This window comes from Terrapene carolina, unplaced genomic scaffold, assembly GCF_002925995.2.
Source record: "Terrapene carolina triunguis isolate 2854851 unplaced genomic scaffold, T_m_triunguis-2.0 Scaffold111, whole genome shotgun sequence".
Lineage (NCBI taxonomy): Eukaryota > Metazoa > Chordata > Testudines > Emydidae > Terrapene > Terrapene triunguis.
In genome coordinates, this window is record NW_020664462.1 from 19,003,219 (window position 1) to 19,022,618 (window position 19,400).

Here is a 19,400-nt window from a genome sequence, read left to right on the forward strand (position 1 = left end):
TTTCAGCCTTAAACTTACTTTCCTGTCCCAATTTTGAAAACTAATCCTTTGAACCCATATGCTTATCCATCTCCCTCCAACCCTTTTCCTCTAGTTCATAGAATATGCTGTTACACTGACTTCCTCTCTTTTTTATATTCGTTGCAACTTTTGCTGTCTTCTTAATATTATCTCTAAAAGCCATCCTTTACACCACATCCTGACTGATAAAACCTGTGTCTATGTCCTGCTCATCTCTTGCTTTTGCTTCTGCAATTTGCTCTTCCATTGCTTCCCCACTAAAAGTCAATGAAACTTAGGCTCTTAAGTGTCTACGTCAAGGAAATTGGACCCAAGTAATTCTGCTCAGCAATCTGAAAGTTCACACAGTGAAAAGAAGCATGTCTTGTATACACTGGGAATTTCTTTTGAAAAGGAAGTTTCTAACTACAGTTGGCATTCATGAGCCAAATATGGGTGTCTTGCTGAGAAGTGATATATTTGTTGTGACATTAACAGCATGGGAATCCAGTGTCAGACATATTAATCAGTTGCCATCATCTTTTATTACCAATTCATAATGAATCAAAAGAAGTGGAGAAAGTTGATGTTTGATCTTTATATAATGTTTAAACATTAGCATTTTTCTCCTCAGTGTTGAGTAAAGATAACTATTTAGATAGACAGTGTCAGGGTCAAGCTACGGAAATCTTTCAAGGGATGTGCATATGTTCCCATGCAATAGTAATAATAATTTTAAAAAAATCAAAAAGGGAGAGTTTATGCCGCAAAGATTTTCATTTAAGGAATGCACAAATGTTATTTTAAAATCTGACACTAGCTTCAAGACTGGGAATTGGGCATGGAGGATTTAAAAAGCAAACAAAAAATAAAATAAAACAAACACTAGGCTGAAAGGGACAACAAAGTCTCAGAAAAATCCAGGAAGAATTTCAAACTTAAAATGAGATACAAATTTTTTAACTTGATATTCGCTTCAGTCCATAGAATGCTGCATCCTGCATATCCATATATATTAAATATCAAAGCTTTCATGTTAAATTTGACCTTTGTGTTGTAAACTTTTTTATGCTGGGCATGAAATTGATTGTTTAAACCAAGTTTCAAGCTTCTATAGCAGAGGTGGGCAAACTTTTTGGCCTGAGGGCCGCATCTGGGTATGGAAATTGTATGATGGGCCATGAATGCCCAGTGGGGGAGGGGGACTCTATGGGGTGTAGCATGGGGGACTCTATAAGGGATGTTACCGAGGTGGGGGAAGGGGTGGGCTCTACAGGGGCGGTACCGGGGACTCCTAGGGGCCCTGCTGGCAGTGACACCAAGGCAGCCATAGCAGGCACCGCCATGGGCAGAGGAACCCTAGCTGAAAGGGGTGTGGCCACTGAGCGGTTTCGAGGCTCTCAAGGGTGGAGACCGAGAGGAGATTGGGCGTGCTGCTGCATGGGGGGAGGAGGGCGCTACTGTGTAGGAGTGGGGTTCCGATCCCGGAAACAGCATGGTGAAGTCGCGCCTGCGCAGTGTGGCTCTGCGCGTGACGAAAGATGGTGGAATTGTGAGTCGGGGGCTGGGGAGCGCTAGGCGGGCGGAGCGGGGCAAGCCCTCGACCCCGCTCCCCGGCACAAGCTTAAAGGCCGGATAAAAACGTCTGACAGGCTGGAAGCAGCCAGCGGGCTGTAGTTTGCCCACCCCTGTTCTATAGCAAAAGGATCTCAGAGGTAAACATATTTAAAACAAATCATATTCCTTTTCAATAAACATTCATTCTGCTGACTGGAGAGAACCCTGCATTCATTTGTTAATATTAATTCTGCTAATGTTCCAGGAATCATCTAAACTAGTGCTGACTGTGTTAATAACATACACTGGCTGTGGAGAGCACGGGAGATATCTGTATTATTTTTTAAGAATATTATGTGTATCTCACTTTACTTGCTTAATACTCTTCTGTCTGACTGCATGCGGTTAAACAAGAAGAAATAATTATGCCGAGAAAGGAGGAAGTAAAATGATGGTCAGAGATAAGACATCTCTGGGCAAACAACTTAGGGGACTTAAGGGAACAATGGCTAGGCCATTAATTGGAAAGATGCTGTTTCCTGGCACCTGGCAAAGTTACACAACTGGCTTGCTTAGGCTGAGGGCCTAAAATCAAAAGGACACAAAACATTTTAAAACTCAGGGTTTCCATAGTTAGAGGCTGTTCAGAGGGTGGTTGGATGAGACAGCAGCCATGCGAGATATCTCTGAAGCAGCCAGCCATGCTTAAGCTTTGAGAGAATTGATAAACTTTAGATAAGAACCAGGAGTTCAGACCTTTTATGGTTTTAGCCCTTTTCTCCGCCTGCTTTTGGATGAATAAACAATATATTTGTTTGGAAGGAGCTGTTCTGAGTCACTTTATTCAGCTGCTGGTGACGGGCTCCCAGAAGGAAGTTTCTTGCAGGTGCCAAATACAACTGGGCCAGTCATGCTAACACAGTTTAAAATAGGGCGGGGATCTGCCACCCGGGATCCAGTCTGAGAGTGGTAAAACCATAAGGTTCCACCCAGAGAGAGGTGCAGGTAGTGAAACCTGTCGCCTAAGGGGTGTACTTGCAGCAGCTCCCACAGAAAGCAGCACAGAGACAGAGACTAGAAAGTATCAGGGGGGTAGCCATGTTTGTCTGTATCCACAAAAACAACGAGGAGTCCGGTAGCACCTTAAAGACTAACAAATTTATTTGGGCATAAGCTTTAATGGGTAAAAGACCCACTTCTTCAGATGCATCAACATCTAGAAAGGCACTTGAGAGGCAGACTAGAAAGGCAGTTGAGACTGCCGGCCTCGGCTGTGTTTGAGAGACACACACAGACTGGGGGGCTGGACCAGAAGCCCAACGGACAAGCCAGACAACTAACTGCAGGCCTCAGAGAGCCTGCACATGACTGGGACACAAGAGCTGAGGCTGGCAGGGACTGCGGTGACCAGAGAGTAAGGCAACTGGAGGTCAGGCTAGAGCAGACAGAGGGGATCCAACTCCTGAGTTGCTGTTTGCCACAGAGGAGTGAGAGATAGCAGTGCCCAGTAGGCCTCCCTGGCACCAAGAGACAGGCAGGGCTCGTGGCTGCCAGGGACTCACTGTGGCTGAAAGGAAGAATGGTCAGATTCCCAGCAAGGGACACCAGCCCTTCCCACCACGCTCCAACTCTACCACCCAGATAAGACCTGTGGGGAGCCTTGAGGGAAGTGCGGTTCTCTCATTAGATTAACCTAGTTTATGGGGTTTTAGTGTGTGTTGCTTCTGGATACATTAATTACTCATTTATTGGATATCCTTGATTCCTTTGCCTGTTCTCTTCCTCTTCTTTTAATCTACCCCTATCCTTTCTGGGAATTGTTGTTTATCATTATGTAACCCCCAAAGAGATGACCTAGATTCCTGGGGCGCTGAGTGCTAGTAACTCAGAGCACACTGTCCGAGGGGGAGCCAAGGAAGACTCAGAGTGTGCACAGCAACCAATAGAGAGTGAGATGCCCTTCCCTAGGAACTCAGGAGAGGAAAGGAGCCATTTTGGAGCCATCAGGAGCCTGCCGGGGAAAAGGCAGGACTGGCTTTGTGGGGAGCCCCAGGCCTGTATGCAGGGTTCCCCCTGAGACCTGGCCTTTGGGGACCTGAAAGCAAGATCCCTCAGCTTGGCCCTTTCCTGCTCCAAAGTGACTCCCAGTTTGTAGAACTTTGTTGGGGAAACTTCTCCCAGCCAGGCCAAATTATCTCTCCAACTCTCTAGCCGAGATCAGTCAACACATGGCCAGCTCAGCTCAGAGCACTGTCTGAGCACTGAAGTGGGAGACTAAAGTTTGGATTTCAGTATAGTTTTGTAATCTGCACCTTGAGCCCTGCACCCCTGTAGCGGGGTGGTTACCCCACTCCTGCCTGAGGGGTTTAAAACAGCCCTGGCAGAGGGCTGGGGCAAAGGGAAAAGCTACTGGGCTGATTGGGGAAGTAGCCACAGCTGGGCCACACCCCAATCAGGCCCCAGCTGGCCCTATATAAGAGGCTGGGAGCCAGGCAGCTTAGGAGTCTCTCTCTGCCTTCAGAGAGAGAAGGGCCTGGCTGCAGGGAGCTAGACAGGGTACCTGTGGTGGAGCAGGGCTGGGGACAGGCTGAGGAGCTGGGGAGCTCCAGCCTGGAAAGCCTCAGGCTGCGGCCTAGCGGAAGGCCAAGGGGTACTGGGGGTTGCAGAGGGCAGCCCAGGGCTAGGCCAAGGCAGCAGGTCCAAACCCCCCTTGCCAGTGATGAGTGGCCTATACTGCAGTCTGCCCCAGGGAGCGGGGGCTAGTTGGTGACTGGCAGTGGCTGTGCTGAGGCAAGGTGGGGATAGTGGGTGGGGGTTCCCCTGGGAGGGGAGACCTAGTGTGTGTGTGTGTGTGGGTACTGCCAGGGGGCAGCACCCAGGGCAAGGGGCACCAGGGTCCTGGGAGGGACACGGAGACCAGAGAGGAGGACAAGGTGGATCACTGCCCTGCAGAGGGCGCTCCAGAGGCTGGTGAGCTAATTCCCTGGATGACCAGCAGGTGGTGCTGCAGGGGTGAGTCTGGACCTACAACCCCTTTTTAGTGAGGAGAAATCCTGGCACTGGAAGCAGCCTGACTCCTGCATGAAGAGGACGCCTGCCATCAGTGACTGTCAACCCCTCTGCAGGGACTGCAGAGTCCAGAGCCACCTCTGAACCTGATGATAATTCACGGAGTTTGTGAGTGCATCATCTTTTAATTAGCTAGTCAGAGAAATTGTTTGGGTGACCTCTTACTCTCTGAACTGTGCCTCAGGCTGGGGGTAAGGGTTTGGGGAATTTATTATCTGCTGCCTATTAAATCTGCAGAGGGACTTACCATCTTATCCCACTTGTGAGTCTCTTGAGCAGTCAGCCACATTGCTAACTGCTGCACAGAAGATATCATGGTCACAGGTCACCTTCAAAAGGGCCCCTTCAAAATACACGTACCAACAGGACACTAATTTGATGTTTGCTATGTCAGATCACGTGACTGAGGAAATTCATGGGTGTTATCAGCATGAGCACCAGTGACACTGAGAATAGTGTTTTACCCTGTTGTTATATTTATCTCCTGTTTAATACAATTACTGTGTTGAATATATTGTATGTGTTTTGTGTTATTTCTTGGAAGTCTTCAACTCTCTGGCAAGTAAGTGGGGATTACCCTGTAATTAGAATTTTCCTCCCAAGCTGCCCTAGTGATCCTGCCAGGAAGAAGCAAAGGGGGTGGAGGCACCGCCAAATAAATTCATATGAGAAGAAAAAGAAGTTACACCCTGCAGGATCCAGAAGAACCCAGGCCTGTCCATCAAAACCCATAAGGAGATTGGCACTAAAGGAGGTAACCAGGTGGATAGGGGGTGCTACAATTATTTTTTGGTCCTTGATTCCCTGTTATAAACAGCAATATCCTAGAGGCCATAAGGGTTATTATTATCCACCTAGTGACTGGCTGGAGGCACCATATACACAAAGAATCCAGGGTCTACTGATCCTAGTGTGGGTCACTGAGCCTCTGAGTAGGGAGGAATAAGGGGGTCTACCACCCTTGGGGAGCAGGTATGCCCTAGAAGGGGAGCTAAAGGTATTAAATCATATCCTCATGCTGGATGTATCCAGTTTCCACCTTACTGATCACAGAGGTAACATGGACTTGTCTCTCTTTAAATCCTTCTTATCGATTTTCCTTTGCCATGAAATATAAATTATTTATAGACACCCCCCCAGGCCTTCTGTCACAACTACACGTGTCCCTTTTAGCTAACTATTAAGAACAACATAAGAACATAAGAATGGCCGTACTGGGTCAGACCAAAGGTCCATCTAGCCCTGTATCCTGTCTACCGACAGTGGCCAATGCCAGGTGCCCCAGAGGGAGTGAACGCAACAGGCAATGATCAAGTGATCTCTCTCCTGCCATCCATCTCCACCCTCTGACAAACAGAGGCTAGGGACACCTGTCCTTACCCATCCTGGCTAATATCCATTAACAGACTTAACCTCCATGGATTTATCCAGTTCTCTTTTAAACGCTGTTATAGTCCTAGCCTTCACAACCTCCCTAGGCAAGGAGTTCCACAAGTTGACTGTGCGCTGTGTGAAGAAGAACTTCCTTGTATTTGTTTTAAACCTGCTGCCCATTAATTTCATTTGGTGGCCCCTAGTTCTTGTATTATGGGAACAAGTAAATAACTTTTCCTTATTTACTTTCTCTACATCACTAATGATTTTATATACCTCTATCATATCCCCCCCCTTGGGTATGTCTACACTACAGGATTAATCCGAATTTAGATAATTCGAATTTGGGAAACAGGTTGTATAAATTCGATTGTGCGCGGCCACACTAAGCACCTTAATTCGGTTTTAAACCACATTAATTCGGTGGTGTGCGGCCACACTACCCCATTAACTTAAACACAGTAATTCGGTGGTGTGCGTCCACACTAACCCTAATTCGAATTAACAAAATCGATTTAGGCTCTACTCCGTTCGTCGAGGTGGAGTACAGAAATCGATTTAAAGGGCCCTTTAATTCGAATTAACTGGCTCTGTAGTGTGGACGGGTGAACGGTTAATTCGGATTAAGGCAGCTAAATCCGAATTAAAGTCCTAGTGTAGACCAGGCCTTAGTCTCCTCTTTTCCAAGCTGAAAAATCCTAGCCTCTTTAATCTCTCCTCATATGGGACCCATTCCAAACCCCTAATCATTTTAGTTGCCCTTCTCTGAACCTTTTCTAATGCCAGTATATCTTTTTTGAGATGAGACCACATCTGTACGCAGTATTCAAGATGTGGGCATAACATGGATTTATATAAGGGCATTAAGATACACTCCATCTTATTTTCTATCCCCTTTTTAATGATTCCTAACATCCTGTTTGCTTTTTTGACCGCTGCTGCACACTGTGTGGACGTCTTCAGAGAACTATCTACGATGACTCAAAGATCTTTTTCCTGATTCATTGTAGCTAAATTAGCCCCCATCATATTGTATGTATAGTTGGGGTTATTTCTTCCAATGTGCATTACTTTACATTTATTCACATTAAATTTCATTTGCCATTTTGTTGCCCAATCACTTAGTTTTGTGAGATCTTTTTGAAGTTCTTCAGTCTGCTTTGGTGTCAACTATCTTGAGCAGTGTTTACCAGACCGTAGTCAGACTGATCTAATAGCAGAGTCCCACTAATTATGGCAAGACTCACTGGGACTGTGACACACAGTACTGCTAACCCCAAGCATTCAAAACTCATGAGTCAGGATGCAAAAAATCATGATTCTTTTTTTAAAAGAATAAGTTTTGGTTCATTTTATTTTCCTTTTTGTTAGGATGTACACATTTCAAGTTTTGCTCCATGATTGGGGAGATAGACAGTTTTTTTTTTTTGTTTTTTTTTTCCCAGGGCTGGCCTTATCATGAGGCAAACTGAGGTGGCCATCTCAGGTACCAGACTGGGGGGGGGGGGCTGCCACTAGGACCCAAAGTGTAGAAAATTGTGTCTGCTGCATATGTATTCTCTCTGCTCTAGATGCACAGAGATGGTGGAGTGTTGTGCTGGAGGAAGGAGGGCACAAGAGACATGGCAGGCAGGCAGGAGAAAAGGTGAGAGGGAATAACACAAACTGCAGGAGCTGCAGGGAGAGAGAGGAGGAGGTGCCTTTTATGTACCTCTCTAGCACCCCCAGGAGCCTGGACTGATTAACACCACCTTCTCAGGGAGCTTCCTGTTTCCTGCCACTTCCCTGAACCCACTTGAGGAGAACAGGCGGTCAACTGAAGTAGTAGGAGCCAGTTAGGCCCTTAAGATGCTGATATCTTCCCTCACTCAGGCCCTGCTACCAGCCTGCTTATTTTTCCCCTTCAATTGAGTGTTGAGAGCCACTATACCTGGCACAGAACAGCAGTCATGAGTGAAAGAAGAAAACATCCTTCTGGGGCAGCATTCAGAAAAATTAAGAAAGCAAAGGAAGCTTTTCTATCTAAGCAGGAAGGAGCTCTCCTGAGATACATAGACACAAATGTTCACGGTGAGCCTTCCGGCCCCAGTGAGGATGTGAGTGGTGAGGAGATGCCTGATCTTCCAGTTAGAGTGCAGGTGACCTGGCAGTTACTGCAGCATCCATAGCTCCATCTCAAATGGATGTAACCATGCACATTTCTGAAGAAAAGTGTAGATCAGAGAAGAGTGTGGTAGAGGTGTAAGAAACACTGCTGCTGAATTTAGTTCCTTAAGTCTAGATGATCCAGGACTGTGGACCCACTTGAGCAGTAACAACAAAAATCTCCTCTCCCTGCTCACCATGCTTATCAGAGTCAAGCGAAGCAACCCACAAAAACTGAGACAAAGGAAACAGTTTTCTCTCCTCGTTTACATCTGGGCCAGATTATCTCACTGCTGCACTCTTGCCTCTCTTGATGGCAGCTAATAGAGGTTCTTAGGGGAAGGAAAATTTCCCTTTCCTCATTTCAGGGAAGAAGTGCAACCATTTAACTGCCAAGCATTTAAGCACATAGGCAAAGTCCAAGGCACTATACCAAGATACTCCAAATAAAGCAATAAAGAACACAACGCCTTATACCCACTCCACTCTCTGCAAGCATGGTCCTGCTGGCAGCAGAAGTGATGTGGCTCCATTGTGCAAGAGAGGCAGGTTTTGATAGTACTGTGTTATGGAGTAGACACAACAGTATACATGGAGGAGGGGCAGGTTGTTACAGTACCTGCTACTCCTATCCTCCTCTTTGTCACACACCATACTCCCATGCTGCTCTTTGTCTTCATAGAGGGAAGTATTAGATTGCAGGGTCCTCTGAAGCCTCACACTGCAGTAGGGATCATGGAGTGGTTTGGCAGCTGCTCTACAGGCTGAGGATTTCTTCCCACTGGTCTTATGGAATGGAAACCTGGTGGGAACAGCTTTTCTCAACAAAGATCTAAGTCTATGCAAAATTAGAGTATTCAGGTTGTGCACAAGATAGAAGAGTTTGAGCCATGCAGTGGAAATGCTAGTGTTTGTCTGCTGGGTGTTTCATTGGTTTCAACTTCTAGCCAAATTACAAGATACAATGGCTGGAAGTTGAAGCTTGACAAATTCAGACTGGAAATAAAGCACTCATTTTTAACGTTGAAACACTTTACCAAAGCTCTTTGTGGATTCTCCACCACTGGCCATTTTTAAATCAAGAGCAAATATTTTTTTAAAGATATGCACAACTTCCAAAAGAATTAGTTTGCAGACATTCTATGGCCAGCATTATACAAAAAGTCAGACTAGATGATCCCAATGATCCCTTCTGGCTTGGAATCTGTGAATTATCTTTGTGAAATTGATTAAACAAACCTACCTCCACAGGTAAGTGTATAACCTTTTTCATTCTTTATTAAGGGTGTCTGGGTAGTGCTTACTGAGAAGTGTTTTAATTGTACTGACACTTGTGTTTCAGATTCCAAAACAATGTGATTTTAAATGTAGAAACTTTTACAATTTCTGGAATATGCAGTGAATATGCATTTCAAAATGCCACAGTTAGAATGTGATCATTCTTAGGCTCAGTCAGGCTAAAGAATATAACAGCTGCTTGAAGACTTAAGAGTTGTTAAGAGTACATGGGTCTATAATTACTCTTTATTTAATAAAATGGTCAGGACAGAGATTAACTTTCTTCTGCACAATACCTATTTTCATTTCAGTTAATAGGAAAACAACAAGCTCTATGGTAAAGGAAATGAAAGGTTTTTAAAGGCCCAATCCTGCAAATAATGCTTATTATTGTTTGATGGACCAGGCCCTCATTTTGCTGTAGCTCCTGTTAGTGCCACAGTATATCTTGCTGAAATGATCATGTTATTTTCTTACAGTGATACTAAATTATAGCTATTATGCTTCATCTCCCACAGACTCAGTTCTTTCGCTTTCCATCTTTCTCCCCTGCCAGAACTATCCTGTCACAAGCACTTGGGCTATACCAGCACTCCATCCCCAAGCCTGAAATATTTTCTGAAAAATCAGCACCAGGCAGTAAAGGTGTTTGGTTCATATTCTGTAGCTCAGCTGAGTTTTGCTACTATGATCTTAGGGGGAAAAACAAACAAAGGTTTTCCAGTTAGACTCCACAGTTCATGTGGCTGTCATGTCCAGAGCCAAAAATATCAGGTTTAAAACAGTCTATAATGAATAATTATGCATTAAAGAACTCTCATTTTTTGTAGTTCATAATAAACTCAGGTTCTAATTCTGATTGCATATGTACTGCTGTAAATCCATTGACTTTATCTGAAATAATCAGTTACTCCTGATTTACACTAGTGTAAGGTGAAAAGAAAATCAGTATTTTTACTATATAAAATGTTAGTTGAAAAAAGCATATTTTGCAGAAAAAAATACTGACTTTAGCCAAGTATAATTATCACACGCTGTGCATAATTGTTTTCCTGTAAGAAAGCATTCTAATTTATCATAAGAGTTACAGATATGAACACTTTATTTCATTGACAGTGTTTATTATACACTATGAAGAGAAAAATCAGGCTGATACATGGCTCTGATGAATCTTCCTGTCGAGTAAAACATGATCTAGCAGAAGGATGGAATGATGGATGCATCAACACAACATGCACAGTTGCTCATGTGACAATCCAGGGGAAGCCTGCCAGGACCAAAGATTCTCAGGAGTCAACATCTCTGGTGCAAACCACCAAAGAAGAAAGAGTTATTTACAAAGGAATCCACAATCAAACAGGGTGATGAGTGAAAAATCATCACACACAAAAAAGGATAACACAAGAAATACAAAGAAATGGTGAATAAGCCAAATAAACAGTCTTGAAACTAACAAAGACCAATGTTTCCATCCAGGAAACCATAAGAATTGCAGTATATTACTTAATTATTGCTTCACTGTTAATTATATTAACAACTGTTAAAAGAATGTTAAGATTCCAAAGTCAAGCAGTCAAAAATTAAGAAATGCCAGAATTAAGGTTGCCTTTGCAACTTGAATTTGTCCCCCCTGGTTCATATGCATTATGACAGTCTTTAATTACTTGGTCACATACTTTCTTCCTCAAGACCCTGTCACATTCACTGCCCAGGATGTGCTCTGGGAATGAATCCGGTCTTTTCTGAGAGCTGGGTAGTTAAATGCACCGATCAGTGTTTTGCTAGCACTGCTTAAAACTGGTACCTCACTACGCTATGCTGTATGCCTATATTCCAGCAACCTCTACAGTTCCAACTTAAATCTGAGGCTAACCTGGAATTCAAGGATCCCCCAGTGAATATCTAGTGTTTGCACTTGACCAAAAGGTGCCTTGGTGTCAAACATCCAGTCCTAAGGTCCCAGATAAGAGTGGCTTGTTTATCAGATTACAGTGCACAAGAGGATTTTGTGATAAAAAATGGGGAACCAGTCTGTTGTGATACTGTTTTTTCAGTTCCTACCCATCTTTGCTTGTAACAAGTATAATCTATAGAGGACTACTGCTTCACTATATATCAAATGTAAGAGCAATCCCTCACTCTCTTTGGAAGGTGTCAAAATTAGTGGCAGATGAACATCAAAAGGTTTAAATGTTTCAATAAGAATCCTTAACTTTTGGATACTTATTCAAACATTATCTGAATCATCAGGAACTCTTGGGACTGCAAAATCCAGCTGAATATTTAAAGATAACTTTTCACAAGTTTGAACCATTCCCAATTCCAGTAGGGCTATAATCAGGAAGTACATTAGTGCCCACCACAATGAAAAGTATGTTACAATATTTTTATTTTTAATATTTTTCCAAAACTAGAGCTTTATCTGACATTTGTATCCAATTCTAGGTGACAGCTCATAAAATTTCTTATTTCACCTGGACAACACTCCTCAAATCTACCTTTGTATCTCCATTACACTAGTAAGATTGCGTTAATGTAATCTATGCTCTTTATAAATAGATTAGAGTATCCAGACTGCAGCTGCCAGATTGATAACATGGATTCTGTCCCAACAGTAGATCACTCCAACCCTGCGTCGTACCATCCTGGCTGCTTAAAAAGTATTTTAAAAGGCTGGATTACTTATAAGCACAGATCTCCCTGTTCCTAGGCATTCTTCATCCTACAGGGTTTAGTTGAGGAAATAGAAATGGGCCAGAACAAGAATCCTAGATCTGGGTTCAAATCAAGTTCCCAGCTCAGTTGTCTCTCTCCAAATGGGAACTCCAAATACAAACACTCCCACTGGGAAAGTTTGCACTGAGATTTGAATTTTGACACTCCTATCTCCCCCAACTCCACAAGCTCAGGAGTGTCCAGATCTTGGTTTTTGTTCAGACCAATTCCTTCCTGACTTACTCTTTAGATGTTACATTTTTACTGTCTTTTATGATTTACAAATTTAGGTTCCTTGCTATTTCACTTTCAACTAGGGATTTGCTTGTTCAAGAAATGACTTCCCTTTTAAAATTGACATCTGTATTTGAAAAATCATATTCAAAGACCTTTTCTTAGATGGAGTTCTATAATTTTACATCTCGCTATATTGTCTTTCTGGAGTCTTTTCTAATTTTAGTCAATTCATTCATTTTTGGAGGGTGTTTGTATAAATTGTAAACTAAACCTAAAGTGAGGTAATTATTGCACAATATGTTTAAAAACATTATTTAAAACAAGATACTTACGATTTTAAATACATATTATCCAGATTTTAACACAGTGAAACTAGTTGAACTAAAGCATTGGCATTATAGGCCCATACCTAGGGCAACAGCTCCTTCAGTGAGGTGATTATATCTGAATCTCAGCTTTCACTGTTAAAACAAATTAAGTTGCTAACTCCCAGTCAGAACTGCAAAGCAAATCTTGAAGAATGTAAGTGATGATGATGTCTGCCTGAGTTTGCAGCCAGAGTGAAACAATAGCTCTGAAGGTCAGAACTCTCCATTCATGTTTGTGAGGTGATTAACTACTACATTGTTGAGGGCCATATCAGCACCTAGACAGATCTATAAAAGGGAGACAATAACATTTCTCTACCTCAAGATGAGAGTAAATTCTTTGTTTTTGAGGTACTCAGCACTACACTGATGGGACCATATAAGCATAGGTATCATCTGTCCATGCTGTAATTGTAGAATCACAGAAAAGTTGGGCTGGAAGTAAACTCAAAAGATCATCTTGTCCATCATCCTGCTCTGAGGCAGGATTAAGTATTCCTAGACCTACTCTTATTTTAATTATGTTAAAAATTTGTACTTTTATGAGTTCTGGGCTACAACTCAATTGTAATTAACAACATTTTTCTTCCACTTGAGTGTGTTCTTCTAAGCAAAAAATGGGTAACGGGCAAGAGAGGAGCATAATAGCAGAGATGGAGGGCCTGATTCTGGCTTCACTCACACTTGTATAACTTCACTGACTTCTAGCAATTAGTACCTATTTTATACTGGTACTTGCCTTTCTAATTTAGTTATCAAATAAACTCACTTTTAAGTTATTAGCATGGGAGAAAAGTGTGTCAGACAAGATCCAGTCCTAGTTCTTCAGTGGTCAGATGACTCAAACAGCTGAACATTTGGGATGTAAACAAATCTGTGTTCCAGAATGGTCTGCCGTAAGGACTGTATTTAATAAAGATTGCTATCCAGTTTAGATAATAAATATAGTTCCTCTCTAGAGATCTCTGCAATCAGTTGTTCCATTTGGGAATATCCAGCTAAACAATAACTGTCGTGATGAAAATTCTGTACTCCCTCACACTCTACACAGGAACCCTGGACTACGTACTTCTGATTGCAAAAGAGTGTTAGCCAGGGCAGAATGCAGCCCTGTCTGTTGAGTTAGTTTGCAAAACAATCAATGTGCCTGTTAGAAGTTATGTACCCTGGATGTGCTGTACTGTGCGAATGAAACAAATGTTGTTTATTCTAAGTTACTTTACTTCGTTTTGAGAACACATTGGCCAAGTTAAGAGTTTTCAAGCATGTTCCACGTACACCATAAATATTAGAATAAAAGAAAACAAACATTAAGAGGAATTTCTGACCTGCCAGTAACACTGTGAAGCACATAAGTGGTGAAATCATTGATTTATTTCTAGGAGGAAGCCAAAGAAATTTCCCTTCTCTAAACTATCTGTCCTCTGGCTCTACTCATTCAATCTCTTCCCAGCAAAGGGATCTGCTTTATCCCCTTCTCTATATAGTTTTCTAGGCTTTTTATTGCTATTTTTATTGTTTTATTGCCATTTATTATTAATGGCAATGATTTGATACTATTCTGGCACCTTGTATCCTGAAGGATTCTAAATCACTTTACAAACAGAAATACAAACTATAAACAGGGATTACTTCATTAACCACTCAAATGCAGCCTCCTCTGAGGCTGTTTGCTATTCACTCTCCTGTATAAGAATATGGAAAGTAAGTTTTTAGTTTGATCTTGCAAGTTTGTTTCCACCCCAAAGCTTTTCAACCTCAACATTAAAGATCTTTATACAAACAGAAAAGTATTTCAATCTATAAAAATGAAATTAATGTGTACAACAGCCACAACATATGTAGATACACCTCTGGTAGATGTTACGACGTTACCAGCATTTAACAATTTATTGGACATTCACAATGCTTTGCAATTTTCAATCAGAATCAGTTCACGCCTAAGTTCTCATTCCTAAGCAATGCAGAATTCCCACATTTTTACCACATCAGTCATTCTATCAAACTAGTCATTTGTTCCCATGACAAACTCTGTCATTTCTGTCAAGTAACCATTTCACTCGGACTTTTGACAAAATGAATAAAAACTTGCAGGCAGTTATACAAATGACTGAAAACTGCATCATGATTCTAGACAGATTGCACCTGGAAAAATATCTTTTAAAACAGAATTTGTCAGATGAGATGATAATGTATCTCATGTGGTGAAACTGAGTGGAAACTTACCTTTATCATGTCTTTGGTCTTCAGTTCTCCTCTGATGCCGCCTTCTTTTCACACCAGAGTCTCCTCTTGCATGACTGCAGGACAGCATGTGCAATCTCGTTTTTCCCTGCCATGATTGCAGGGGGGTTGGCAGAGCAGCAGATGCCTTGCATTTTGGATACTAGCTATCGCCTGTCACCTTGGTGTGAGTGGTTGGATCACAGAAACCCCCTTGGGAGCTGCCAACTGATGTGCCAAGACTACCTCTGCTCCTGTTTTCCCTGCCAGCTCAGGACTCCAGCACCCTGTCTTGCTGAGACAGACACTCCAGTCTGCTCCAACAAAGACTCAGGGTCTGAATTACTTGCCCCAAAGCTGCAGGTTTATCTGAAAACAGCTCACAGAAGTGTGCTTGTCTTTAGCACTCAGATGCCCAACTCCCAATGGGGTCTAAACCCAAATAAATCCATTTTACCCTGTATAAAGCTTATGCAGGGTAAACTCATAAATTGTTTGCCCTCTATAACACTGATAGAGAGATATGCACAGTTGTTTGCTCCCCCAGGTATTAATACATACTCTGAGTTAATTAATAAGTAAAAAGTGATTTTATGAAATACAGAAAGTAGGATTTAAGTGGTTCCAAGTAGTAACAGACAGAACAAAGTAAGTCACCAAGCAAAATAAAATAAAATGCGTAAATCTATGTCTAATCAAACTGAATACAGATAATCTCACCCTCAGAGATGCTTTAGTAAGTTTTTTCCTCAGACTAGACACCTTCCAGGCCTGGGCACAATTCTTTCCCCTGGTACAGCTCTTGTTCCAGCTCAGGTAGTAGCTAGGGGATTCTTCATGATGGTGCTCTCCTCTCTTTGTTCTGTTCCACCCCTTTATATATCTTTTGCATAAGGCTGGAACCCTTTGTCCCCCTGGGTTTCCACCCCCCCTCACTGGAAAAGCACCAGGTTAAAGATGGATTCCAGTTCAGGTGACATGATCACATGTCACTGCAAGACTTCATTACCCACTTGCCAGCACACACATATACAGGAAGACTCACAGGTAAACACAGCCATCTACAGACAATGGTCCTGGTTAATGGGAGTCATCAAGATTCCAAACCACCATTAATGGCCCACACTTTGCATAATTACAATAGGCCCTCAGAGTTATATTTTATATTTCTATTTCAGATACAAGAGTGGTACATTTATACAAATAGGATGATCACAGTCAGTAGATTATAAGCTTTGTAATGAAACCTTAGAAGAGACCTTTTGCATGAAGCATATTCCAGTTACATTATATTCACTCATTACCATATTTTTATAAAACCATATAGACTGCACAATGTCACACTTGGTATCGAAACACCATACAAAATTATGAAGAAACAAAAGAGTTCAGAACCAAAGAGTTCTCTCCATTCTCCTGGGTGACGGGATGTGTAAATTTTATAGGTAAATGGATTTATAGTTATAAATTTATTTTTATGCTCTGATCATAGAAAAAGGCTTTACTGAAAAGGTATGTATTAAACTTTTATCTGAAAACATTCAGTCTGATCTCTTCCAGAAGAGAGTACCGTACCTGGAATCTCAATACTTGATAGCCTGACCCTGAGTCTTTACAGCTGCCTTAATTCTAGGGAGTATAAGTTTCTAGGAGGGTGAAGTCTCTGTGGTAGCCAGGTACTATTAAAATGTACCTCAAAGATGAAGAGCAGGACTTTGAGCTCTGTTTTGAAGTAAATATCCAATGGAAGTTGCAGAGTTCAAGTGAGACTTGTTCTTTATTGCTTATGGGGCAGCTGCTTGTGTCTTCTTGTGGCAGCTGGGTTCAGTCCTAAGTAGCTGATTATATTGACTACATTTTCTTTTTCTCCCCTACTACCCTAGTCATAGGGATCTCCAGTAATGATGCATTTTATCTCCCCAGGCTTCAAGAGACCATCAGAAAGATGTCTGTTCAGCACCCATAGCTCTGAAGCATCTGGGACTGGGCACTGTTGGAGGCAGAATACTGGTTTAGATGAATCATTGGATTTTTCCAGTGTGACTAGGATAAAACTCAGTGTGAAAACTCAGTACTATAATTCCTTGCTGTTTGGATAGGTATACAGTGTTTGGTTTCTTTTTCAAATATCAAGGTTTTCATACAATGAAAGGTTAGTTTTCATAAAAGTAATAACTGTCCAGGACAATCTCTGAAGAAGGAAGAAAATGAGATATTGAATATTTTTAGTGACTTTCAGAAAAAAAGCTGCTGGGACAAAAACTGGACTTAAAATGCTGAATGTATTAGTTCAGCAGAAAAGACAAGATTGAAACTCAGCTCTTTGAGCATATGCCAGAAGCAGAGAAATAAAATAAAATCACTAACTGAGCATCTTAGGCAACACCAAAAGAATTCTCTCCGTCTCCCTAAACTACTTAACTCCTGTAAAAAAGTGGCAATGTCTTAGGCCTGGTCTACACTTACCCCCCAATTCGAACTAAGGTACGCAACTTCAGCTACGTGAATAATGTAGCTGAAGTCGAAGTACCTTAGTTCGAACTTACCTTGGTCCACACGCGGCAGGCAGGCTCCCCCGTCGACGCCGCGGTACTCCTCTCGTATAGCTGGAGTACCGCAGTCGACGGCGATCACTTCCTGGTTTGACTTATCGCGTCCAGACAAGACGCGATAAGTCGAACCCAGAACTTCAATTCCCAGCCGCCGAACTAGCGGCTGGGTGTAGACATACCCTTAGTTTAGTTGGTATCAACAGGATATATAGACTGTTTTCCTCTGACATCTGAAGTGCATTTACAAGCATCTTCGAAGGACAGATACAGTACAAATACGTTGCTACATAGCTAGAAATATTATATGAAAATAAGGCCCAAAATCTCCTGACTGAATTCATCATGACTATTTCTTAGAAATTCAGCAGTATCATAGAATTTCAGGTGTAATACTCTCAAGGATTCAGGGCTGTTGATTTAGAGCCGAGAAGTCCAAGTCAGCGTTGAGAGAAATTTCAATTTAGCTTCCAGGGTTATAGAATGTTGTGATTAAAGTATGAATTCAGCCTAAGGAGTCCTACAGCTGCAGCTGCTTACATCTCTAGAAAGGATGCAGGACCTACAGCGGCTACACATCCTAGCATGCCATGCTCGATCTTGATCCCTTGATCCTGGAATCCACTCGTGCAATGAGGGATGATTGCATATTGGAGTCTATAACTTCAAGGGGTTTATACCTCCATATTAAAAATGAGAGTGGCTGCAACTGTGTAAATTTTACCCAATTCAGTGAAAGCTCGCAGGCTACTGATAAATTGCCAGTGCAGCTGTCAGCTGGGTGGTGTGTATTTCCCTTATATAGGATGTCAATAATCAACATTCAGTTCTACATTACTGGGCAGATTTTCAAAAGCACAGAACATTTCCTATTAAAGTAAATTATTTAGCTGTCTAAATATGGATTTTGGAGCCTATTTTTGAGCACCTAATTTTGAAAATACTGGCCTACATAAGTAATGGTATATTTCCCTGCCCTTTCTAACTAACTTGGAATAGAGCTATGTGGCTGACTAATGTATAGCTAAAATGAAAAACTATTCTGTGAAGACTGGAAACTTTTCATACCTGAAAGTTGTCCATGTTTCCATTCAAAGGGTTTAGTTTTAATCCACGGTGAACTCCTTTGAAGGTTATATCATATGATGCTGAAGCTATGATGAAGTAGAATACTATGAATAAAAGAGGTGTCCTAGCATTAGCTGAACTCTTAACACCGTGAAAGTTGAAACCAGCTTTCATAGAGAACTATACAAAAGGAAAGTTAGGCCGCTTATCCTTCACTGTTTATTTTCAAACCTCCATGCAATTTGCTGAATAGTGAACTGTAGTTTGCAACAAGAACTTCAGATAATCAAGAAAGGTTCAAGATAAGGGCAGTTTGCCCATTCAGCTTCAGGGGAAAAATAAGGCAGACAGAGAATATAAATTTGTATATATTAATTTTCTTCTCTGGTTGAGTCAACACACACATTTCTCAAGTCTCGAAAAAATAAGTATTTTTTCTAGCTGGTTGATTGAATATCCTCAAGGATAAGACTCATTTTAGGCTTTATTTATATCTAGTGAATGACTCTTCGAGGCAGATCCCCAGCTGGTGTAAATTGTCTTAGTTCAACTGAAATCCAACTGACAAATTATACCAAGTCCAAATTACACCACCTGAGGATCTGCCCTTTTAAATGTTAGCTCTTCCAATACATCGGTAGCGCACTGAAGCTTGCTTACAGTTCGTTGTTAGGACTTAGGAGAGTATCAGAACCTCTGCTGCCCAATCAAGAATTCTTGTGACTTTTTCAACTAGTGATTCGTGTTTTCTCCTTTTAGACAGGGATAAAATTTTCAAAAGGATCTAAATCTCATTTTCAAAAGTGACTTAAGACTA